Raw genomic sequence first — 26551 nt, 5'->3', positions numbered from 1 at the left:
TGCAGTAGCACACTGCCACTACTGTCATTAACAACCCTGCCAACCTTTGTATCATCTGCATACTTTGACACCAAGCCTGATATACCTTCATCAATATCATTGATAAATATACAAAACAACAGTGGACCCAAAACCGAACCCTGTAGGACTCCACTAATAGCATTAGTCCAAGAAGAGCAGCACCCACTGATTACCACCCTCTGTCTTCTCTCCAACCATCCTTTTATCCATTGTAGCAATTTACCCTTAATACCATTCTGCTCCAATTTGTACAGTAGTCTTCCATATGCAACAGTGTTAAAAGCTTTTCTGAAATCCAAATATATGATATCAAAATTATTTTTTGAATCCAGTTCCTTTGTAACCACATCATAATAACCATTAAAATTTGTCAGACAAGACTTTCCCTTAACAAACCCATGCTGTGTCTGAATTATTGATGCAGTCTTGTCTAGATGATCCTGCAATGCATCTTTAACCAATGACTCCATTATTTTCCCGGATCAGAAGTTAAACTAACTGGTCTGTAATCATGCGTGTCACGCTTCGATCCCCCTTTGTGAATTGGGGATACATTTGCACATCTCCAGTCCGTGGGGACCTCCCCTGAGTCCAAGGATGCTCTCATAATTATGGTTAAGGGTTTGCTTACTTCCTTTGCCACCTCTAATATAATTGGTTAGATCCCATCCACCCCAGGTGCCTTTCTTATGTTTAACTTCGACAATTTCTCCTCCACTCTGCTCTCAGTTATCACAAAATCATTAAGCACCCTGCTACAATTTGATAACCTTCTGGCATTTTCAAACCATAATAACTCCTCATGTGTGAATGTAGATCCAAAATACTCATTCAGTTTGTTTGCTATCTGAGCAGGATCATCAACAGTCCAACCATCAATATCAAGTGGATAAATCAGATTCATCCCCTTCCTTTTAGAGTTTATATAAGTAAAGAAATCCTTGTTATTTTTCTTAGCATCCTTTGCCAAAGATTTCTTGTAATCTGCCTTCGCCTACCTAACCTTCTTTGTGACTTGATTACAGACTAGCTTATATCTGCCATAGGCTTCTGTGTCACCTGATAATTTATACGCATCTTTCTTCTCTGTCACATGTCTCGTTAGTTCATTTGATAACCATTTAGGCCTAAACCTTGAACAATATTTCTTAATAGGTATGAAACTTTTAGTAGCTTCCACGATTAATTCCTTGAATGCTTTGCACTTAGAATTTGCTGTTGGTAACATCATCAGTTGGTCTCACTGTACAGAATTTAAAAACTGTCTGAGACCACTGTACTCACCTTTATGGAAGCAAAAACCCTTTCCTTTACTCCTGATGGTAATTATATATTTAAGTAAATCCCACATCAGTACACTGTGATCACTGCTGCCTAGTGGTTCCTTTATCTGCAAATTCTTAATACACAAATGATTATTGCTGATAACCAGATCAAGAGTATTACCCTCTCTGGTTGTGTCTTGAATGTGCTGCTGCAGAAAACAATCATTCAATAAATTCACAAAAGTCTTACTAGTGTGCAAGTGACCAACCCACAAGTTCCAGTCAATATCTGGAAAGTTAAAATCCCCCATTATAAGATATTCTGATTTACTAGCCCACTATTTCTCTGTCCAATTGTTCAGTGTACTCATTCGAGTCATTAGGCCTATAACACACTCCTACTCTTAATTTTGCTTTCACAGTGCACTTTTCATCTATATCAACTGGATGCACTTCTTTTGATTTTATGTTTTTCTTAATTAACAGCATAACACCTCCTCCCTTCCTATCCTGTCTGTCCTTTCTGTACACACTGTACTCCCCAAATTCCAATTCTGAATTCCTAATATCTGTGTGACACCACATCTCTGATATCCCAACAATATCAACCTTTGATGTCTTGACCAACACTTCAAATTCATCAAATTTATTTACTGTACTTCTAGCATTGGTATACATGCACTTATTCTTAGTTACCCTAACACATCCCATATACCCACCTGTTTCACAATGATTGCCATCAGTCCCCGAAATCCCCAGTATCCCTCGCTCCAGGCCACTGCTTATTCTAATAGAAGTAGTGCAAGAATCACCTTCACCTCTGCCTACAGCTACTTTTAACCTTTTAGTCTGTGAATCCCCCCAAGCTAGCAGTTTTCCAACCCACCATTGCTTTATAAGCATAATTATTGCTTTATAGGCATAATCGTAAATTGCTAGAGACAACTTTATTTAACAGTACTTTCTTTGGAGTATGAAACAAAGAAAATTAAGATGTCACTGGGAAATGAAACATGCCAAACTTGCCATAGGCAGTTAAACAATTAATGAAGAATGAAAGAGGACTTCATTAAAAGTTATTACGCTTTCATAAAGAGCTCTGCTTGTATTATTTCAAATGTCTTAATATTAGTAGTGGCAAATGATGCAAGGAAGCAAGCTTACAAATTTATTCAAACTACCCACTTCCATAACCAGATATAAGTTTGTTTCAACAAGACCTGTTAGCTTGAAAGGAAATTTCCACACATCTAACCTACAGCCATCCTTCCTCAATTTAAATTTATGCCACCTCATGCGTGCTCCGAGCAAGAATAAGGATACTGTCAGCATTTAGCTTACTCAATCCATTCAAAGCATTAAACACGTCAGTCCGATCTCCTCACAGGTGCTTAGTTTCCAGATGCTGCAATTTGTAGACCAAAAGTCTTTCTTGATTAGAGTACCCTTTTGTTTTCCTCACTAATCTTGCTGCTCTTCTCCGCACCCATCCCAGCAGACTCTCATCCTTCCTAAAATGAGGCTTTCGGAACTGTATACGGTACTCAAGATGTGGCCTAACCATTTCTTTATACAACAAGATAATAGCATCCATATCCCTGCTGGAAAAATTCTTATACATCACTGACAAAATTCCCATGAGCTGTTCTAGAACCCCATCTTCAGTGCTCAGACTGAGCTTCATGCCTGCACAATTTCTCCCAGGTCCTTTTCATTCTCCATTAACCCGAGTACTGTACCATACAGTTGGTATTTTGTTCTGGGATTACTGCTACCTGTATGCCTTGCATCTGCTGGAATTAAACTTAATTGCCACTTCTCAGCCTGTCCACCTTTTTCTAGATCTTGCAGATATAGAATTGCAGTCTTATAGAAAAATATTCCACTCATTTTTAAATGACATAGTATGTCAGTGTATTAGTATTAGCAAATGATGCAAGAAAGCAAGCTTATACAGCATCAGCAAAAAAAAAAAAAAAAAAAAAAAGAGGAAAAGAACCTCCCACAACACAATGTCCATCCTCTCCAGTAATTTGTCTAGTTCTTCCCTGAATTTATTCAAACTACTTACTTAACAACAACAACAGATGGATGTTTGTTCTAACAATCAACCACCTGCTGGTTGAAGGAAAAAGCTTTCACACATCTATTCCTCAATATGAATTTATTCCCCCCTTATGTGTAGTGTGAGCAAGAGGAAGGATGCCATCAGCATATTCCAGATATTTCTGAAGATTTTAATATTAGTGCACAAATATGGGCATTTAATAGCATATGTATTTGTTTCACTGACAGAAATAAACTGAATGAAGACTTGCTATTTTTTGAACTTATTACAGGAGTTAGTAAAGCTGAAGATGTTTTCAATATTATTGATGGGCTTGGCAAACCCAGGGTCCTGAGCTGGATATCATCATTCTTCTTTCTTGCTTTCTTGGTGATTCCCTTCTTCTCTCTCTCTCTCTCTCTCTCTCAGGGTAACATGGGATTTTTTTTTTTTTTTTTTTTTGTCTGGTGCAGCATAAGCATCAGGCTTCCTTGCACCTTATGGCTAATAATAATAATTCCTTTATAAAAGAGACCAATTAATTTGGTCAGATCTCATACACTGATAGAGTAAACTAGGTCTGAGTGCTATGAAGCAGGGCCACGCAGGCTTTAGGTAACTCTGTTTCATAGTCTCCTTGGTGGATACATTTTTATGGGTATTGATTAATATCTATAGGGGTGGGTGATCAAAATTATCTTGAATATTTTTTTTTTGGAAAGCTAGACAGTATGTAACATGCCAAAAACAGCTGATTTCATCACTACTGACTTTAATGTTCTTATTCTTTGTTCTTACAAATTAAAAAATGTTTAAAGTGCTGTGGCAACAATTTAATACTGTACCAGTAAATGTGTGTTTTTACAATAATCATTGTTGCATGCTGGCTGATCTTGAAAAAGAATTCACTGGTAAATTCATGTTGTTCCTGCATTTTGGATGCAGTTAGTTGATGTACACAGTGCATTGCATTTCAGGCACATTTGATTTTTTTTAAATTAATAAATTTTTTAAAAATTTTTCTGTGATTAAAAGAAGAGAAATGTAAATATAATCTCCTTATATGTAAAATTCTGTAGTTTTACATTCTCTAAGCGTAGCCATTCAATTAAATATACAATTGTTAAATATACAGTTTAACAATTGTATATTTATTATTCTTCTTCTGTATACTCTTTTTTTTTTTTTTTTTTGTTTCTCTCTCTTTGTCTTTCTATATTTATGTGTTACTTTACAAGCAACACCACATTCAATAGTTATATGAAATGGACATGGACTGTCTAAAGCTAACAATACATTTCTTTTTTTCTTACATACAAATTGTATGGAAAAACAAGGAGGGACAGACATGGCAAAGACAACAGGCCCATATGCATGTATGGGCCTGTATTAGTTGAGGCATATGATGCAAAAAAGCACACTTATACAACATCAGCCAAAAAAAAAAAAAAAAACCTTCCCATTTCACCCATTCCGTCACTCCAAATGTCTAGTTCAGCCTTAAATTTATTTAAGCTATCAACTTCCACAACAGGCTCCCCTCATGACCGTTTCAAGGCTTGTTGGCCTTTCATCGGTGGGTGGATGGGCAGGCAGGCACCCTGGTATTGCAGACGTGACAATCCAGTTGCGAAGATAATCCCACAATATGAAAGATGCCAGAAGGTGTACGTGATAATATTTAAGTAAAATTAAATGCAACAAGGCATCATATCTTTAAGAATATAATAATTTATATAATATTGGTGTAATTGGCACAATATGAGATACAGATAAAATGATGCCCTTCAAACTACTAACGTAGTTTTTTGTTTAAGAGTTGTCTATGGTGTGTTTACACAATAGACAACTCTTGCCTATTGGAGGAATTATGAGTCTTTGAGTGGTGTGAGTTGAAGGAGTTACTGTCCCTTTCATTCTTCTACATTGTTTCTTTTCTTCTTCCACTATAACTTTCCCTCTACTTTTTTGCTTTTCTAAGTCTAATAGGGACAAGTGTATAGTAGAGTTATTATCCCACACATTTATCAACAAGCCTTGAAACGGTGCCATCTGGGTGGTGATGGTGCCACTGAGAATAAGTAACAATAGTCTTCTCTTTTAGTGAAGTGTTACTTATTCGAGGTAGTGCAATACATGGCAACTTATTGTAGGAAGAGCACAATATGAGATACAGATAAAATAATGTCCTTCAAACTACTTAGTTTTTTTGTTTAAGAGTTGTCTATAGTGTGTTTACACCAATATTATATAGATTATTATACTCTTAAAGATATGATGCCTTGTTGCATTTAATTTTACTTAAAACTATTATAAAAATCAGTTAATTTAATCAACCTGGCTGCTGGAGTCTAAAGTTTTTAAAAAATATTTGTTGAAATGGGATCAGAACCTGTAGGTTAGCTATTCTCAGACACTAGCCTTCAGCAGACAAATTTAAGGGGTGACAAAAATATATGAAAATATTCCTCAAATTTGCTTGTCATTTTGCACTTTCTCAGTTCACACAAATTATGTTAAATTCAAATACATTTTCTGGGGAAGACCCTCAGACTGCCTTTCCTACTTGGGTCATAACAAGATTCTCCAGCAATACAGAAAAGCAAGTAAGTAAATGTATGCAGTGCATTATATATCAGGTGCATTAGCAAATAGTAATAATTCATGATTAACAACAATAAAAAAAAAAGCAAAAAGTAATGACTTTTATCCAGCCCAGAAAATTTTGTTTTTATACATCCACCATATTGACCATTCATTCCTCCAACCAATAGATGGCAACAAACATAATAATCATAATATCTAATATATGAATAGCCTACATGATATGTATGGGAAGAAAAAAAAGTAATAATTGATGGATTTCTATTGGTCTGATTTTATTGAAATTTGGGAAGGGTGGGCAAATAATTCTAACAGAGTGAAATATAAAATTTTGAACTCCATCCCCTGGAGCAGTGGTGTAGCTAAATTTTTTGGGCCCTTAGGCAAGAAATCATTTTGGGTCCCTTTTTTTATTAAAATAAATTAATTAGGTACAATATAAAAAAATGTTGAATCATTTTAATAATATAAATATGTATTTCATTTACAATTTCTGTATAATTTTACAAACATCAAAAACATGAAAATTAATATTACAATATGATGTTATTAATTAAATACAATTAGACAAACATAAATTATACTATAACTAATAAATTTACGAAAAAAGTTAATGTTACTTTTAGCGCTTTTCCATTTGCAAAATCATTAATAAAATCCATTTTATTAATGATTGGCTCAGTTGGCTACTGAGCATATTTATGCTCAGTAGCCAACATTGCAAGATTGCACAGTCTACTTTGACCAATAGCATTTCTTTTATAATCTTTTATTATTCGGAATTTACTAAATGATCTTCTTTCAGCAGAGGCAGCTGGCAGGGTAAAAAATAACATAAAATAAAAATTTCTGAAAAGTCAAATAAAAAATTGTCTGATAGACAGACATGTCTATCAGCGGACATGCTGATAAATCTTGTTTAATAAGTGTGATAAAATTACAAAATGGAATCAGCAATTGGGGAGAAAGTATGGGATGAATACTTTTTTATGAGATTTTCACACTCACTACATATACTGTATATGCGTTTGACATATTTTTTTTTTTTTTTTTTTTCCGGTTCTAGTATTGCAAAATAATTTTTTACTAACTTCATACTTTCAAAACAATTTTTAATTTGTATTATAATTTTGTCTAAAACAGTAAAAAACACTGATTTAAAAAAAAAAAAAAAACTAACCTCTATTATCAACTGTCTTTTAGTTCTACGTTGTCATTTGTCCTCAAATTTGGGATCTATCCCGAACTCCTTGGCAATTTGCTCAGATTCGTGTTTAATTTGTTCGTATGAATTTCGAATATTTTGCAAATTTTTACTGACTTGATCCAGTACAGAAGTAAGTTTATCAAGGTCTTCTGTAGAATTTTTGAAGCATAATTAATTTCACACATCATGTTATTCAATAATATACAAATGAAAATAAAATCAAATGTCATAATTTGCTTCATTATTCTACACGCTTCGTCTCGGTCTGTTTTTTCAGTTGATTTAAGATTCATTTCTGTCAAAGCTTTTATAATATCTGCAAAACAAACTTTCACAGCTGTTATTGACTGTAATCTACCAGACCAGCAAGTAGGAGTGAGTTTTTTTTTTTAATGTAACTTCAGGTTCCCCATTAAATTTAGAAAGATCCCATCTTTTTGTACTGTTTTCAAAAAAAATTATACAAATTTGAAGAATGTCAAAAAATGACGAAACTATTATTACAAAAATTTGCGCTATCATTAATAACTAAATTTAAATTGTGACTTGCACAATTTTTTTTTGGTAGTTGTTGGCGCATCGGCTTCTGTGGCCATAATGCACCTCCCAAAGTTTTTTCAGTACTTTGATCCAAGCCCGAGGCAGGATTTGAACCCGCAACCTTTGGGTTGCTAGGCAGGCACTTTACCCACCCAGCTAGCCCAGTCGGCCTTGCATAATGAATGTACTCAATGTGACTTGCACAATGAATGCATTTGATTGGATCCTTTTAATGCATTATTTTTATTATTTTTTTTAAGTTGTTGGCGCATCGGCTTCTGTGGCCATATTGCACCTCCCAAGATTTTTGCATTTTCTACTCTGATCCAAGCCCGCAGCAGAATACAAACCCGCGACCTTTGGGTTGCCAGGCAGGCACTTTACCCACCCGGCTAGCCCAGTCAGCCTTTTAATGCATGACTGCACACCATTATAAATCCCACTCGAGGCATTAGCCTCATCATATCCCTGACAACATTTTTCGATGGGAATCTTTAGTTTGTGTAATATTTTCATTATATTATCCGTCATCGTTTCTGCTGAATGGTCATTCATGTCATAGAATCTTAAAACATTTCAAAAATTTCAAAATCTTTGGATTTTTCATAACACTTAGTCAAGAGAAGAATAAATTTTGGATGGATAACATTCAGGAAATATAGTCACATACTGAGGAGCAATATCCCAATTTGTCTGAAACATAAAATAATGAACCAATGTATACTACCCACCATGACTTACGGAAGTGAAACTTGGGCACTCACCAAAAGAATGGAAGAGAAGCTGAGAACGACACAGCGAAGAATGGAACGAATTATATTGGGGATCAGACTGTTAGATAAGAAGAGAAACACGTGGATTGGGCAGCAAACTCAAGTAAAGGACATTCTTATCAAAACTAAAGAACTAAAATGGTCTTGGCCAGGACAAATAGCTCGAAGACACGATGACAGATGGACTAAGAGAATGGTACCCAAGAGGAGCTAGAAGAAAACCTGGAAGATAATGATGAAGATGGACAGATGAAATTCATGAGTTTGTGGGTAGTGAATGGATGGCCATTGCACAAAACAGAAGGAACTGGAAAGTTGCTGGAGAGGCCTTCATCCTGTAGTGAATTGATAATGGCTGATGATGACAATAACACTTAATCTTTTTTTGTGAGATCTTGAGTAGTATCCAAAATTAGTGAATATAATGGTCTGAATTAATTTTGAGTGTAACACTTTTCTTTTGTTAATTTGGTACCTAAACATTCTATTAACTCATTTTGGATTGGGGCTTAAATAAGTTACTGAACCAGACAGCTTATTAATAATTTGTTTCATTATGTCATCATAGTAGGAAAGTAAATGGACCTGCGATAAAAGATTGCCCTTGTAATCTTTCGAAAATCCTTCCTGATGACAGCGCAAAATGCTAAAGAATTTTTAGCCAACATAAGGATTATCCGAAATAACCTCATTTTCCAAAATGAGGATCTGTATCTTACTTGTTCCTCAAGGTCTTTATCAATCATTGCGTTCTTTGCCACATTTCATGTTTTGCACATGCCTTGATGTGATGTTGAGAAACAGTTTTTATCCGAAAAAAAAAAAGATTTTTCCAATCTCATAGTCCGGAGTAGCACAGCCACAAACAAGGAACTGGACCATATGTTGAAGCAGAATAGTAGTACATGTCACTAAAACTTCTATTTCATTGTTCAAGATCCCTTGGAAATGGTCCTTTAGATTTCTGAGGTGACAAACTCATAATGTTTCTTTTTGTTTCATCGGAAATGTTGATGTCCATGTATTCTCCAAGATCACTTGAGGGAATAAACGGTGCAGTGCATTCAACACTAATTTCCAACAAAGGCACATCTATTATTGTTGAATTGTTTTTGTTTGATGACCCTGCTTGATTTAAATGATCCACAGATATATTTACACCAGCAGCATTCTTTTCCACATTTTCCGATTCAATACTGGTCTTTTCTTCACCTTCTTCTGGACATAATTCATTACTATGTTTTGTAAAGAAATCATCTCATTTAGGTAATTTATTGACTGCTTGTTCGTTTGCTTTCTTCATTGTTCTTTTTTGAGCTCCACTCTTTCCCTTTTTCTTTTCATTCATTTTTAACCAAAAATTTTATTAATTTAATTTTAAACGTTATATTTTAAATACAAATAGCAATAATAAACAAATACATTTTTGTATGTCAATTGCTGTTTTGATAATGACTTGAACTTGAATTGAAATTAATTAACTAACAACTTTTGACCACCGCACATGGCTAAATGTTCATATACAGTGGGGCCTATTTCCCCCCCCCATCCTCCTGTCAAGTTGGGGAATCTCGAACACCATACGATATGACGTTATACAATTACAGTAACCGAACGGGTGTCTGATCACTATACAAAGTTGCATTTGTAAAAACAAAATAAAGACTGCTGCTGCCTGGGTTTGTTGTGTTTTGGCGATAAGATATAAGAAAAATTCTTTCCTTATTCTAGATGTATAACATTGTTGGCGCCTCCGTAGCCAGGTGGGCAGGAGCAGTAGTGCGTAGCACACGCTTCTGAGACACGCTTCTTCGGGGTTCGAGCCCATCACCACCAAATACAGAGGATGCGGAAAGGTCAGGGAATAACCACCGCATTTCCCGGAGCAATATGGCCTTAGTTGCTAATGCTCTTAAAAACCAAATAAGAAACAAACAATAACAAAACATAACATTGTTGAGGAGCTCAGTGGGAAAAATATTTTCATTACATGATGCGTTTGTCTATAGGTCCTAGCATAGTAGGGGTGGCCCCTACTTGAATCTGTTTATGGGGCCTGGTGAAGTAGGGCCCCTAGGCTTTGCCTATTTTTGCTATACAGTAGCTATGCCCCTGCCCTGGAGTCAAATTATTACATGCAGATGGACAGACAAAGAAATAATAATTTTCATGTTTCTGTTGGTCCAATTTTTAGGAAATTAGGAATGGCTCTACAGATATTTCTAAAAGGTCCACATCTAAAATTTCATTAAAATCCATCCAATGGGAATTCTGTTATTACATGCAGATGGGGGAAAAAAAAGGATGAAATAATAACCAGGATTTTAATGAAATTTGAAATGGCTTAGTAAATCTTTTTTAAAAGGTCAAAATATAAAATTTTATGAAAATCCTCCCATTGGAAGTAGAGTTGTTACATGTGGAGAGATAGACATGGTGAAGACAATAGGCACATTATGCATATATGTTAACATGCCTATAATACTGTAGGGAGGAATATTGCAAACAATTTTAGTTTAAAGAGGCAAAAAATTTAGATATGCCACAGGTTGGTCCTTGAGGTTGTCACAGACATTCTCTCAGATATGCCAGACAAGCTGTTCTTGCTACCTGGGAGTCTAAAACGCTGATGGAACTGATATTCGGGTGACACTCAAGTCAAAGTGGACCCAATTTCGGCGAAGTCCGGACGGTCTATGACAGCCAAATCCTCTGCTTGCACCTTCACAATGGCGGGACTGTAAGTAATCCTGGGTATAACCATCATGCACAAGTACATGGTGGGTGACCATCCAGGTGTGAACCAACGTAAGCAGGGGTCGAGGTGTGGCGCCCACACCACATGGAGGAACGCCGCCCCTCTATGTTACCAGGCAGTACTAGGTGGTAGATGACTCTCATCAACCGGTGAAATACCACCACTTTGCTTATTGGAGACTTGAAGTGGTGGAACCTATGTTTAGTCTCTACAGCTAAGTTCCGGCCAACCCTTCCCTATCTCTTCCATCATGCAATATGATTGATGATTTTTGAGGTTATGATGAATGTCGTGGCGAGATCCAATATTCCTTACATTTCGAGGGTACAGCTCTAAAACGGTGTTCGCAGGCCGGCCGCTAGTTAGTACACCGGACTGAACCTATTGGTAACTCTCTAGGAAGCTTCCGGATCAGCTAGTGTATAATCTTGCTACCTCTACTCTGCCAGATAGTGACTGGAGGGAGTCCGAGTAGTGTGTATGCGGGGAGCATTGTCGAGGCCACGTTACGTCAAGGATCTGGGTATATTCTTACCACATGTACGGCATATCCAAAAATTTCATTACTTCATACAGCATGTCCCACCTACTTTTTCTTACTATTGAATACACCATGAATTGTCAAAATAATAGAGCAAGCTTATCTGCGAAAAGATCAAAACCTCCCAAGGACTTCCTAATCCATTTCACAAATATACGTGGAATTAGAATTTCTCAATTCTAATCTCAACGATGTCCATTTCCACTTGCAGTCTTCCAAACCCCATGTACTTTTTCTGACTGAATCTCAGTTATCGGTTGATTCAACTACTGCTCATCTCAGATGTCCAAATTATTTGCTGTATGATTCCTTTCGCCTCAAAGGTGGTACTTGTGCATATGTCCGTTCTGATATTCCCTGTCAGAGACTTGGCAATTTGGAATCTCCTCTCTTTGATCTTCTCTGGCTTAAAATCTCTCTACCTCATTGTGTAAAATTCATCTGTTGTCTCTACCGTTCTCCCAACTCCACTAATCACTTGGAGCTCTTTGACTTCCTCTCTTTGCAACTTGACTTTCTCCAGTCCAACTTTCCTAACAGTGAGGTAATTTTCCTTGGTGATTTTAACATTCACAACTCCAGCTGGCTTCCGTTTTCTAGTCACACCGATCCAGCATGTCGAGATGCTGAGGCTTTTGCAATTACTAATGACCTAGCACAGATTGTTCATTTACCTACAAGAATACCGGACAATCCTAATCATACAGCCAATACGCTTGATCTTTTTCTCACAAACAACCCTTCTAAGTACAAGGTTGAAGTGAGAGGTCCTTTAGGCACTTCAGATCACAACTTGGTGATTGCCTCTTTTCCAATGGAACCTTTATCTCATGGCTATTCCCAACCTCGTATTGTTTGGCATTACAAGAATGCAAAATGGGATGACCTGCGAGACTTCTTTTCTTCTTTTCCTTGGTCTGATTACTGTTTCAAAACTTCTGATGTCAACGTTTGCTCAGATCGTGTCAGCGAAATTATTCTTGCAGGAATGGAATCCTTTATCCTACACTCCACTTTAAAATCTCGTCCTTTATCTAAACCTTGGTTTTCCAATAAATGTGCTATGGCTGTCCAAGAGAAGAACGTTGCATATCGTAATTGGCTTGTTTCTAATTCTTCAGTTTCATTTTCTGCGTACACCAAAGCTCACAACAATTGTAAAGCAGTTATTAATCAGTCCAAACTAGAGTTTGAACAGGCTAAGAGTAGAAAACTTGCTTCTTGCCCTAATGGCAGCCGAGCATTCTGGTCTCTTGCCAAAGCTATTGGCCGCAACTTTTGCCCATCTCTGCTCCCACCTCTGTCCAAACCAGATGGTTCTGTTGTCACTTCAGCCAAGGATAAAGCTGACCTGCTAGCATCCCATTTTTCTTTGAGCTCATGTATTAATGATCTTGGTAAAACACCTCCCACCATTCCTAACACGCTCCATTCAATGCCTCCTGTGGTCTTCCGTCAAAAGGATATCAGAAGGATTTTGATGAATCTTGATGCTAAGAAAGCTCCAGGTCCTGATGGTATTTCTCCACTTGTTCTCAAAACCTGTGCTCCTGAACTTAATCCTATTCTTTGCCGCCTTTTTTCACTTTCTTATTCCAAAGGTGTTTTTCCTTCTGCTTGGAAATTTGCTCATATCCAGCCAGTTCCTAAAAAGGGTGACAATTCCCTCCCATCCAATTATCATCCCATTGCAATTACTTCTACTCTTTCTAAAGTAATGGAGAAATCAATTAACCGCCAACTCTTAAACTACCTAGAAACCTTCCGTCTGATCAACGATCGCCAGTTTGTTTGTTTGTTTGTTATTTGGTTTTTAGGAGCATTAGCAACTAAGGCCATATTGCTCCGGGAATATGCGGTGGTCATTCCCTTGACCTTTCCGCATCCTCCGTATTTGGTGGTGACGGGCTCGAACCCCGGTCTAATCAAGAAGCGTGTGCTACGGCACTGCTGCTCCTTCCCACCTGACTAGGGAGGCGCAGATCGCCAGTATGGATTCCGTCAGTGTCGATCCACTGGTGATATTCTGGCTTATGTTACCCATTTATGGACTAATTCAATGGAAAGGTTCGGTGAAACACAAGTAGTTGCTCTTGACATCTCAAAGGCTTTCGATCGTGTTTGGCATAAAGGTCTTCTAAACAAGCTTCCATCTTATGGTTTGCCAACTGTTTTTAGTAATTGGTTATCCAGTTTTCTCTCTGATCGCTCACTGAGGGTGATGGTAGATGGCTCTCTGTCTTCTAACTTCTCCACTAATGCCGGTGTCCCCCAAGGTTCAGTTCTTTCCCCCACTCTTTTCCTCTTGTATATCAATGACCTTCTTCCATTGACTGGAAATCCTATCCTTAGTTTTGCCGATGATAGCACATTGCATTCAACTTTCCATTTTGAGAAACCTTGTCCAGCTCAATCAGCTTCAAGTTCTCGAAAATCTGCTGCCAATTCCTTAAATGCCGATCTTCAGGTAATTCTCCAGTGGGGCAAAGACAACTTAGTTGATTTCAACCCTTCTAAAACTCAATCTTGTCTTATATCTCGCAAAAAGGATTCTTCTGCTCCTATGCTTATCTTTAGTGACACTCCGATTTCTAGGCAAAATGATATATCTCTTTTTGGGATTACCCTGACTTCTAATCTCTCTTGGCATAAGCACATTACAAATATTGCTTCCTCTGCATCTAAAAAACTTGGTTTTCTCTTTCGCTCTCAGCGTTACTTTTCTCCCAAACAGCTGCTCACTCTGTATAAATCGCAAATCCGCCCTGCCATGGAATATTGTTCCCACATCTGGGGTGGTGCCCCCAAAACCTCTCTCAGGCTTCTTGATTCCATTCAGAAGAGGGCAGTTAGGTTAATTAATGATTCATCTCTAACAGAGTCTCTCCACTCGCTGTCTCATAGACGCACTGTTTCTGCTGCATGCCTCTTCTACAGATACTTCCATGGGCACTGTTCTTCTGAATTGGCTTCTATAATTCCCGCTCTCTCTTTCAAAACAGTCCGAACACGTGCCGCCACCAGCCAACATCCATTTACTGTCCAACTTCAAACCCACAGAACCAACTTTTCATCTTCCTCATTTATTCATTCAACTGCCGTTTTCTGGAACAACCTTCCTTCCTATGTATTTCCTGAAAATTACAATCTACAGAAGTTCAAGTCCAATATCAACAAATATCTTCTTTCGTCTTCTCAACCTCCAACCCAAGCACGGTACTGAGTACTATAGGTTATAATACCTCTCGTGTTTGGGGTTCTCATAAAAAAAAAAAAAAAAAAAAAAAAAGGCGGAAAAATACCTGGTGTGTCCATTGGCTGTTCTAAGCTAACCTAAGTGAAAGTTACTGCCATGGATAAAGGAATGGTTGAGCGAGAGAAGACAGAGCGGTTATCAAATGGACAGTGCCCTTTGTGAACTAATATTATTAGTGAGTCCCACAGAGTTCAGTGCTGGACCCATTGTTTTCTGTATTTATTAATGATATTAATGAAGATATATCAGGCTCAATGGCTAAGTTTGCAGGGTGGTTAATGACAGTAATCAAGTACTGCAACAAGATCTAGAACAATTAGGCATATGGACTGAGAAACAGCAGTTGAAGTTTAATATTAACAAATGCAAGGTATTGCATATGGATAGTAGTAATCCCAGGGTAACATACCAACTGTATGGTATTACATTCAGGATAGTGGAAAATGAAAAATACCTAGGGGTAATTGTGCAGTCAGATATGAAGTTCTCTGAGCAGTGCAGACAGGCTGCACTGCTCATGGAGTTTTGTCAATGATAAAGAGGAACTATGCTAGCAAGGATAAGGATGTGATTATTCCATTGTACAAGGCAATGGTTAGGCTGTATCTTCAGTACTGTATGCAGTACTGTATCTTCAGTACTGCACAGGCCTGGAAGACTCATTTTAGGAAGGATTTAGATCTGCTGAAATAGGTGCAGAGAAAGGCAACAAGATTGGTGAAGGGAATAAAAGTGTGGTCTTGCCAAGAAATGCTTCAGTTCTGCAATTTGGAGACTAGGCACCTGTGGGGTTATTTGATTGTGTTAAGGCTTTGAATAGATTGAACAAGCTCAATGCTGATAGCATTCTACCTCTTGCTGAGACTACATTATATGAGGGGGCATAAATTCAAAGTGAGGAAGGATGGTTGCAGGATAGATGGGTAGAAGTTTGCCTTCAGCCAGAGTGGGTGGTTGCCTGCTGGAATAAACTTACATCTGTTGTTGTGGAAGTGGACAGCCTGAATAAATTCAAGAAATAACTATATAAATTATTGGAGAGGATGGGCAGGTGATGGGAGTAGTTTGTTTTTTTTTTTTTTTTGTAGGCAGGGTGATGGATAGATGGTACAGAATACAACTGGGGCAAAAATTAAGTCTTGCCTAGGGTGCATAAAGCCCTTGCCCCAGCTCTGAGGATACTTGCAAAATAGCATTAACATTAGTAGAGGCATATGATGCAAGAAAGCAAACTTATACAGCATCAGCCAAAACAAAACAAAACAAACTTCCCATTTCACCCATCCATTTGCTCCAAAAGTTGGTCCAATTCTTCCTTGAATTTATTTAAGCTATCAACTTCCACAACGACCAATGGAAGTTTGTTCCAGTAATCAACCATCCGCTGGCTAAAAGCAAATTTCCACACATCTATTCTACAATTGCCTTGCCTCAAGTTGAATTTATGTCACCTGAGGTATGTAATCTGAGAGAGTGGAAGAATCCCATCAGCATTGAGCTTGCTCAAACCATTCACAGTAGTTTGTGTAAGTGTTCAGAAAGACCTTAATAGTGGATCACCACTGAATGAAAACAATTTAAATAAGTTAACCAGTTAAAAAAAAAATACTATACTATCAATTAATTAAGTGGCGATTCACTTCAAGGCTGCCCTTTTATAAAATAACAGGTTTGACATTTGAGAATGGATGTGTATGAGAATTTCAAGCTGGTTTCCCATATAAAAATTACATAAATATTGACAGACTATAAAATGCTAAGAAAGCAAGTGAGCTTTTTTTTTTTTTTTTTTTCCTTCTGTGGAAACCAGACTTCTGCACTTTTCCTCCATGACAGTATTGTGGATTTGGCTTATGTTACATTTTGGAGTGGTCTAAGTTCAGAACCCACTGAGGGATTCTTAACAACCTCTTTGATTTAGGCTGTAGTTAGCCAACCTCGAGTGGAAGGAGTAGAGTTCCATCCCCTATGAATTACTCCAAGTTTTTCAGCCCACACAATATACAGATCAGACTATGAACACACTTGCACAGACATAACACAATAAACCATATGAACTAGCATACCACACCAACTGGAGCACTACAGCAAAAGTTGCCAATACACAAAAAAAAAAAAAAAATCAAAAAGGTTTCAAGTTGTGAATTCAGATGCTGATATACTGGTATTAGGGAGCCTAACGTATGCCATGAAAACACTCCCCACACCATCACACTTCTACCATCATTTTGCAGTGTTGACACTTGGCACAGTGCATCCATTAATTCATGCTGCTGGCAACACTGGTCCTGACGATGTAGGTGGAACAACTGGAATCTGTTGGATCAGGCAATCATTTTCCATTCCTCATATGTCCAGTGCCACTGTTCCTCCGCCTGCTCTACCCCACAGCAGCTTGCTTTTGTGACAAGAGATAGAACCTGATAAGCTATTATGCTGCTGTGTCCCATCCCTGATAGGATCCAATGCACTTTGTTCTGATACACCTCTTGCATACCTCCACGGGCTCCAGCAACCTGGTGCGAGTGCACCACCTTTGGATTTCGAAGCAATACACAAATTTTAATATTTTCATTAATTTATTGAAATATTAAAACATTGCAAATTCTACAAAAAGAAACTAAAATATTAATTCAAATAATTTATCTAAGCAAGAACAAAATTAAAATAACCCTTGCAAAACAGAACTAGATCCCGTTAATTTTCGTCATTGTCTTTAAATAAAAATTGCAATCTTCTCGGCTTCTCTGCAAATTTTGATTTAGTTGCAGTCATAAAATCTTCATTGCCATCATTTCTTTTATGTAAATTCATCATACACAAGTCAACAATCATTCTTCGGACATAGTTGGTCTTGTGACAAGATCAACTATGTATGATTTTAAGATATTGTACGTATTTGAAAATTTGGAGAACAAAAAATTTATTTCCACATGCACCTTGCGAAATATCCTACCAGCACCCATGCACACCTCTATTTTACTGTACTATCATTTGAATGATTATGGCCTATCTATTAGGACTACACAATTCTTTATATCCTCTGCCACTGTCTTGATGTTTTCTAGTTGTTATATCATTTTCAGTACACTATCTAGACTTGGAATGGTGAATGAGCACACGACCACCCATAAATAGTTTTATTATAAAAAAAAAAAATGTATATATTTTTTTTACTTGAAAACAAATTTGTTTTATGGTCTTTTAATCATCTGGCAGTGAAACTGTAAATGTAATTGTGTTTATTTTTTCTCACACGGAACTTGTTACATTATATTAGTATATGGCCCGCAAAAATTGTTATATTTTTGTTTCAGCTTTTTTTTTTTTTTTCTTGGCATGGAGGGAGGAAAAGGTTCATGCACAACTGTGTCTAGAGTGTGGTGCTCTAGACACTATTGCACATGAACACCCCAGCAGGACAAGTGTTCTTTATACTTGCACCATCTTGACTCAATCTCATGTTGAATTGCTTGCATACACATATTCTCATTGGTTTATAGTTATCTGCTCTATATAACCTGGTATATAAAGACAACATGTAACAACGTCTCTGACAGATATGTACGAGTCTCTGACAGAGCAGTTTGATTTCTTGCCTTGTGGGTAAAGTGACCAGACATCCCGGATTTCAGTCATTTGCTCTGCATTGCAAACATGTCCCTGATTGAACATGTAGCCTCCATACTTAATGGAAAACATAATGCAAATCATTTGCATTATGTTTGCCATGAACCAATGGTACAACAGAAAGAGTTTTTTTCGGTAGTAAATAAGTTGTGGCATCAACAAAAACACAACTGATTATAGAAATGCTGAAAGCAATACTACATGTTAAGTGCGATTTTGCTAATTCTTGTGAAGGATTTTATGAAGAAATAGCAAATAATGAAGAATTATTAAGAAAAATTCACTTAGTGGAAAAAAATATTTAATTTCTCTTGTTTTTATTGTTAAAAGAAGTATGTATTTTTATTATTTCACAGAAAAAACAACCTTTTTTCGCTACACAAAAATGAAAGTTGATTAAAAACATTTTTTCCATCTAATTACAACTATTTTTCTGAGTTCATGTTCTTCGTGCAATCTTCTGTTCGTCACGTGGTGTAACACGAGAGGTACCGTATATTGAATTTCAGCCTTTCTGTATAAAAAAAAAAAAAAAAAAAATCAAATCAAATAAAGTATAGGCTGTATTTGTTTTTTGTAAGTGTGATTTTTTTTTATATGTTTAGTTCAAAGAAGTATATGTATTTAATTATATTTTGTTTGTGAATATTATTTTTATAAACAAAAAATTAAATTTTAAAAAATGTGTATATTGTTTCTAGGGGGGGGGGGGTTGTAAAATCCCCCACCTAGATTCCCCACATTGCAATACTAAGAATTTGGTCACTTTACTTATGGGGGAATGGACATTTATTTAGTTACAGAAAGATAGACGAACTCTTAATAACATAAATATAGGAGGGGCAAACACCTCTGAATGGGGGACAGCAACACCACTGCACATTATTCTGATTATTATTATTATTATTAGCCACATGGTGCAAAAGGAAGCCTGAGACTTTTGCTGCACCAGCCAAAAAAAAAATTACTAAGTTACTCTGAGAGAGAGAGAGAGAGAAAAAACAAGTCAGAAGTAAAAGGAAATCATCAAGAAAGAGAAGAATGATGATATCCAGCTCAGGACCCTGGGTGTGCCAAGCCCATACTCACCAGATGTGAGCCCCTGAGGTTAAATTGTCAGAGATGTCCAATGTTAGTCTATATGCAGAGTAGTATAAATATGATATTAGTGTGTAGTGGTAAGCTTATTTCTTGTTCGTATTTCTGTAAATTTATGACCTTGTATGGTGAAAATAGCCTAATTGACATAATTAAATTATATTGCATTTTATCTGTAATCCCCTTGATTGATCTGTTCAGCTAGCCTAATATTTCAAGAATGACCTGACTCTAATCTAAAAGTAGTGAAACTGCTGGACTAGTTTGACCCTGGGGCTCTAATCTGGTGAGTATGGGCTTGGTACAGCCAGGGTCTTGAGCTAGATATCATCTGTCTTCTCTTTCTTGATGATTCTTTTCTACTTTTGACACTCTCTCTCTCTCTCAAGGTAACTCGGGAATATTTTTTTGCTGGTGCAGCATGAGCTTCAGGCTTCCTTGCACCATTATGGCTAATAATAATAATATTCAGTATTTTAAAGCAATCTGTTTTTTTTTTAATAACTAATAGCTTCCAAGCAAATAGATTTTGTTTGGAAATTAAGTAGTCAAAAAACATGTTAAACACTGTAAAAGTGGATAATTTTCGCATAAATAAAAAATAAAACTGGCATCTTACATCCATGTTTTTAGCTTGAATAAGTAGTTTAGTCCCTTTTATGCGACCATAATATGCTTCGGTTGTTTTGTCTCCTCGTGCATCGCAGCCGTTGTCATCCGCCACCGCTGTTTCTAGTATAAAACTGCTGTAGATTGTCGCTTCTCGCCACACATACCAGGATGCCTGTCTAACGAGAAACTTTGAAACTGGTTTTTTCTTTTTTGCTTCAGATGAATCATCCACTGTTCATTTTGTGGATGGTGACGTCACAGGCAACTCTCACGAGGTGGCTTTACTCAGTTCTATCATTAGTCCTGGCAGCGAACTCTGCCAGGATGTATTCAAAAGGAATATGTTCTTACTCCTTCCGGTAGTCAGGCGGCGTTTGTGAGGGAGGGAATATAGTCGACTTCGTGGAAAACTTTTACGGTCTGGTTGTTTGCTCATTGTAAGTTTAATTTTCATTCTTTTGTGTTTTCAGCTGGTTTTGTACAATGATAATTATTTTACGATGTTAACAGAATTTCCATATTGTTTTAATTTCATATATTGCTTTAAATTATAAAAGTAGGAACAAGATTTAAAATCAAAACACTATTAATTTCATAGTACTGTATGTGCTTTTACTGAACTGATAGGGGGAAAATGGAAAAATATTCTTCCCATTAAAGTTTATAAGATACATAAAATTACTGTATTTTACATTGCAACAAATTATTTTATTTAGTCTTCGCAATGGGTACGCAGGCGTTCAAGTATTGGTTTTGTATATGTTATTGTTCGTTATTAGTGACTTACGTTTATGGAGTTTGAGTTTTTTGAAAGTAAAATTATGATGAAATTATTTAAATGTGTTTATCGTATGTTTTAAGCGCAATATACATTAAAAGTATTTTAAAGAGAAGTGGAATAACTTTATGGACTTCACAGATAAAAAAAAAAAAAAAGCGACTTTACTTTATTTTCTGATTAAATATTAATAAGATGAAAGAAACCGCTAAACGATAAAATGTTAACACAAGTGATATTAATGAGACACTGTCATAAGTATATGAATATAAAATTTTTTGAAGACCACAGAACTGAAATATTAAAGCGCTTAATCAGCGCCACCTAAAAAACATCAAGGTGTGTTATCAAGGTGGCGCTGGCTTAATACTTGCCAGAAGTGTACCGAAATGCTGTTCAGTTTACGAAAAAGAAAAAGTTTTCCAAATGATACTCCAGTATTCAGCTGCAGGGGTTTCGCTGGTTCTGTAGTACCCATTGATCCAATAGATACATTTTTAGTTACAGGATAAATAAAAAAAAAAAAAAGCTTTTTTTTTTTTTTTTTTATCGTCAAGTCGTTTTGGTTTTTCCAAAATTAGCGAACCCGTTAATCAAAATATAACAGCTTGCACTGGTTAGAGCATAATTCTCGTAATTAATCGATCGCGATATCTGAACCAGCTAGAATTAATATATAATACTGTGCAGTTATTCGATAAACTTTTGACAAAAAATATATTTGATTATGCTTGTCGCCAAATATGTTACTCTACAGTTGGCAATGCTATATTTTCCAAGTCAAGCATCCAGCATACCTGGAGTACATTACTAATTTCCTAAGGTAAGAAATGGAACAAGACCGGAAGGGGGAAGCAGTTCGAAAAATGGTATATCCCAAAAGAGGAGGATAGGGGTGGGATTATGAAAAGCAGCGGCTTTACCATTATTGAATGCGGTGCTGGCTGCGGACCTCGAAAGTCAAGGGAGCGAAAAAGTGTGTATTAAAAAAATAATCTCCGATTTTTAAAGGCATTAAAAATGTACATATATTTTTTAAAATAAAATTATAGGTATCATTTGAATATTGGTTGAGATCTCAGAAAATACTTGTATAATATAATTCTTAAATTGTACTCTGTTTTCCCATAATTTATGTTACGTGGCTGCACCTACATTATGTTGCCTCATGGTACTTAATGTCACGTAACTTATTATTAGTATTTCAGTTGTTTATCGTTTCTCTCTGAAATGTTTGGGATGAACTTATCAGTAATATAAACACGTTACATTATAATACTAGTACAGTAGAACAATTTGAAGTACAGGCCAGGGGCGAGCTATCTCGAGGGTGAAGGCACTCGGGCGTAAACGTTCAAGGGGACCTGAAACTTACATACACATGGGAAGAAAATTTTAAAGGGGGCGCCAAATTTCGGTTGGGACTCGGGCGCCGCATACCCTAGGGAAGCCCCTGGTACAAACTCTCATGGCAATAGGAATCATTTACGTAATAATACTGTCCAGTCAAAACATTGCCCACCCTCGTGTCTTAACAATCGGCCGATCGATCCTGATTCGTGTCATACAGTCCATATGAAATACTTGATCGACATGGGTAAGGGACATGATCTGGCGAAATTCGAAAAAGGGATGATAAAAAAGTTCCTTTCTACCCTAGCATTGTTGCTGTTATGGGTATTGCATCAGACACACATGTAAAACTTTTCACTTATATTGATATATATACTGTACTTTAATTTTTACAACCCTGTGTGTGTGTATATATATACACACAGGGTTGTAAAAAATTAAAGTATTCCTATGTAGTGGGCTCTGGAGCGAGTTCTAAGGCTCCTACTGATGAGAAATTTGGACAACAAGTACAATAAAAAATGCGCTCGTCATTTTTGGAAAAAAAGGCAAATAACTTACGTTATTTGCATAATCGTAACTAAGATAGTTACGGGCCGTGCAGTGACAAATTTTGTAACTATTTTTTATTTTTTCCCCCCAATAAATGGCGAGCACATGTACAATAAAGTACATGTTGTCCAAATTTCTCTTCAGTACGAGCCTTAGAACTCGCTCCGGAGCCCTCTACTTAGGGATACTTTTAACTTTTACAACCTGTATATTGTCGGGTGGCAATATTACGAAAACTGCAAGTCTTGTGGGCTGTTCGCGGCAGAGGCGTAGCTAGGTTTTTGGCGCCCTTGGCAAATTTTTGGCCACGCGCCTTTTTTCGATAATTGGTAAAATCGTAATAAATAATATTAAATACAGTCCGACCTCTGTTTAACGATCTTTATAGCGAAATTTTTTAATTCTCTTGGTAATTACATTTAAAATAATTTCCGTAGAACGAAGAAAATTTTCCATGTATCCAGTGGATTACGACGATGGCATATCTAAAATTAATTGGGTTTTTGTTGTATTTAAATTATAAATCATAATATTCACGATTACCTATTTACATAGCAGGCACAAAAACACTGTACACATTATAACTTCTAGCTTATTCAGTACTGTATCGTAGAACGTACACAGTGCGTGAATTGCGTAACTGCTATTCAAGCGATTTACTAGATAGAGATCCAGAATCTGAGTGGACCTTGTTCAAGAAGATAATGACAGATGATGCAAATTTTGGATGGGCCCAAAGGAAAGCCAAGAGATACTACATATAATGGAGCGCATGAAAAATTTTAAGAAAAAAGATGTAGAAAATTATAAAATGTAAAAGAATTGAATATCTGCAAAATAAGCATAAGGAACATCTGGTCCACAAAGAAGTGAGGGAACTATTCAACATCACGAAAGACCATGCAAGAGACCACATTTTGAATAAAAACAACAGGAAAATTGTGGACAAAACAGAAAAAGGATAGGTGGCAAGAATATCTGAGGGAACTATACTGCGAGGACGATAGACAACTAGGAAACTCTGCTTTCTGGAAGAACTGGAGCAAGCAATTAAATCAATGAAAAATAACAAAGCAACTGGCATTGATAACATCCCAGCCGAAATGCTCTAATGCCTCGGAGTAAGAGGAAAACAACAACAGCTCAATCAATATTTTCGATAATATCCTAAATGGAGGGAAACTACTCCTTTAATTTCTGTGATCCATCTTTATTCCCATACCAAAAAGGCAAGAAAAAAAATTGTGCAGACCACTGCAATAAGTTTCATAAGGCACTCCATGAAACTCTTCTTGAAGATGATTCTACATAGAATTGAAGGCAAGATTCAAGAACAAATTGGAAAAGACCAGATGGGTTTTAAAAAGGGGTCGGCACACGAGAAGCAATATTTGCTCTGAATATACTTGCAGAAGAGCAGAACCTATTTGTCTGCCTCATTGACTTTAAAAAAGCATTCGATTGCTTGAAATATATTCTCTTCCAACTCTTGAACAATCTACACATCAATCCCAAGAAACTAAGGACACTACAGTTACTACACCTTGAGCAAGAAGCGGCACTCGCTGTACAGGTAGAAAACACATTGGGTACAACTCCAGAAAGGAGTTGAGGCAAGAATGTGTTTTCTCCTCTGCTGTACGACCTCTATGCTGAAATCATTATAGATTTAATACAAGTTTCTAAAGAAGAAATTACTGTTTCAGTTATCGGTAACTTGCGATACGCAGATGATACTGTCCTCATTGCAACCTCTGAAGAAACGCTACAAACACTCCTCAACAAAGTGGTTACAGCTAGTGAGCAGATAGGCTTAACAATTGATGCCAAAGATCAAAACTATGGTCATAAGCAAACGCCTTGCCTGGAATCAGAATACGCTGTGGCAACTCCATCATCGAACAAGTGAGTAGAACAAGTTTTAAATATCCAGGGAAGATCTTTTACAAATAATAATGACCAACGCGAAGAAATTAGAAGCAGAATTGGTATGGCCAAAGAGGTATTTAAGAATCTTAAGAACTTTCTCAGCGACACGAAAGTGGATTTCCAGAAAAGATATCGAATGGCCAAATGCTACACATGGAGCCCTCTCCTATATGGGTATGCGTCCTGGGTCATACGGAAATCAGGAAACTGGAAGCCTTCAACATGTGGATGCTCAGAAGTATGCTCAAAATACCGTTGACAGATCGGGTAACCAATTAAGAAGGCAAGAATCATGAGGACACTATTAACTACAATTGCAAAGGGAAAGACTGTCTACCTCGGGCATATTATAAGAGGCCCACAATGACTTGCAGAGGTTAATCCTGCAATGGAAGATTAAAGGCAAAAGAGCAAAAGGAACACAAACAAAAAAGTGGCTTGATAGCATCAAAGAATGGACAAGGGGACCTTACGACACAAAAACTATTTCACAAAGCAAGAGACAGAATTGGCTGGAAAATGTTGGTCTACAACGTTCAAATTGAATACAGAACCTGAAGAAGAAGACATGCGCTGATGAAGTGGTCGCCTGATTGGCCCTTCAAAGTTACATTCTGGACGGCAAATAAATCTATGCAGTGTGTACTACTCAGATTTAAGGATGCATGCAGGCTTGAATTGCCCTCTGAAAACATGCCATTTGGCAAAAATTAATTTTCACACCCCTGCTTTCATGCTGATGGGACATATTTAGGGGTGCCATTTCGTCAGCTATTTCGACTCCCGAGCTAGCCTCGAATGTCGAAATAGCTTGGCACGGAATTGATGTAAGCTGTCAGTGGCATCCTTCTGATACCAGCGCCCTTGGCTCCTGCCCCAATGCCAAGGCGTTCCTACGTTACTGGTTCGCGGAATGCTGTAGTTAAAATGCTCTAAGCATGGATGGATAGTTGACAGAGCAGCCGTTGCTATGCCAATGGCGGGCTCCAATGCCTGATCGATGGTGGTGAACGTAGGATGTCTCACCTTGTGGGAGCCGATAAAAAGAAAACGGGGAATGGCTGACTATGAACTTTAACCTGGGGACGACCAACCGTGCTTCGAAGGCCACGATCCGACGAACCCCTGGTAAAGGTACCCTGCAGCCACCCATCACCAATGACGCCTGAAGTTTGCATCTGAACGGCGTAATTGGACCATTGACAACTAGAAAAAAGTTGCCGCCTTCGATAAATTGTTTCCTGCTATGCCGTGTAGATGTAGGATATCATTCCGATTTCCTTGTCCAACAGAAACAGGCAGTGATTTGGTATTGGAGGTTGTGTTCCTGGAAATCTCTGAGCCCATTGCTGGATGGCAACAGGTGTGTTTCAGCATGATAATGCGCCCTGCCACGTTGCCGGTATTGTTCGATAGTGGTTCGCTGAATACGAAAGTTACTTCCAGGTGCTGCTTCGATCGCCGATACACCAGATACGAATTCTGCAATGTCCAGAGGCCTAATAGAGTCCATATTTCGCCGTATGGCAGCGGTTCTGGCGGCAAGAGGAGTAACTACCTATCCACCCACAATTAGATAGGTAGTCA

The 26551-nt window shown here is 37.2% G+C and overlaps 1 protein-coding gene across 4 annotated transcripts in view; it reads left to right on the top strand.

Moving 5' to 3' along the window:
* capt (adenylyl cyclase-associated protein 1) overlaps positions 1-26551 on the top strand; it is a 286557-nt gene that overhangs the window by 34186 nt on the left and 225820 nt on the right. Inside the window, exon 1 of one of the 4 annotated variants that reach the window (XM_090389174.1) lies at positions 20607-20789. The exons of 2 other annotated variants lie outside the window; for them this stretch is intronic. The gene's annotated coding sequence lies outside the window, so the exon portion shown is untranslated. Of the gene's footprint in view, positions 1-20606; positions 20790-26551 lie in introns of those variants that run through there. One more of the 4 variants, XM_090389171.1, reaches the window with a different exon arrangement.

Source organism: Mastigoproctus giganteus, chromosome 14 (genome assembly GCF_048544385.1).
Source record: "Mastigoproctus giganteus isolate SK-2022 chromosome 14, ASM4854438v1, whole genome shotgun sequence".
In the NCBI taxonomy this organism is placed as follows: domain Eukaryota; kingdom Metazoa; phylum Arthropoda; class Arachnida; order Uropygi; family Thelyphonidae; genus Mastigoproctus; species Mastigoproctus giganteus.
Note: the sequence above shows the minus strand (reverse complement) of the source record. Positions and strands in the feature narration are given on the sequence as shown.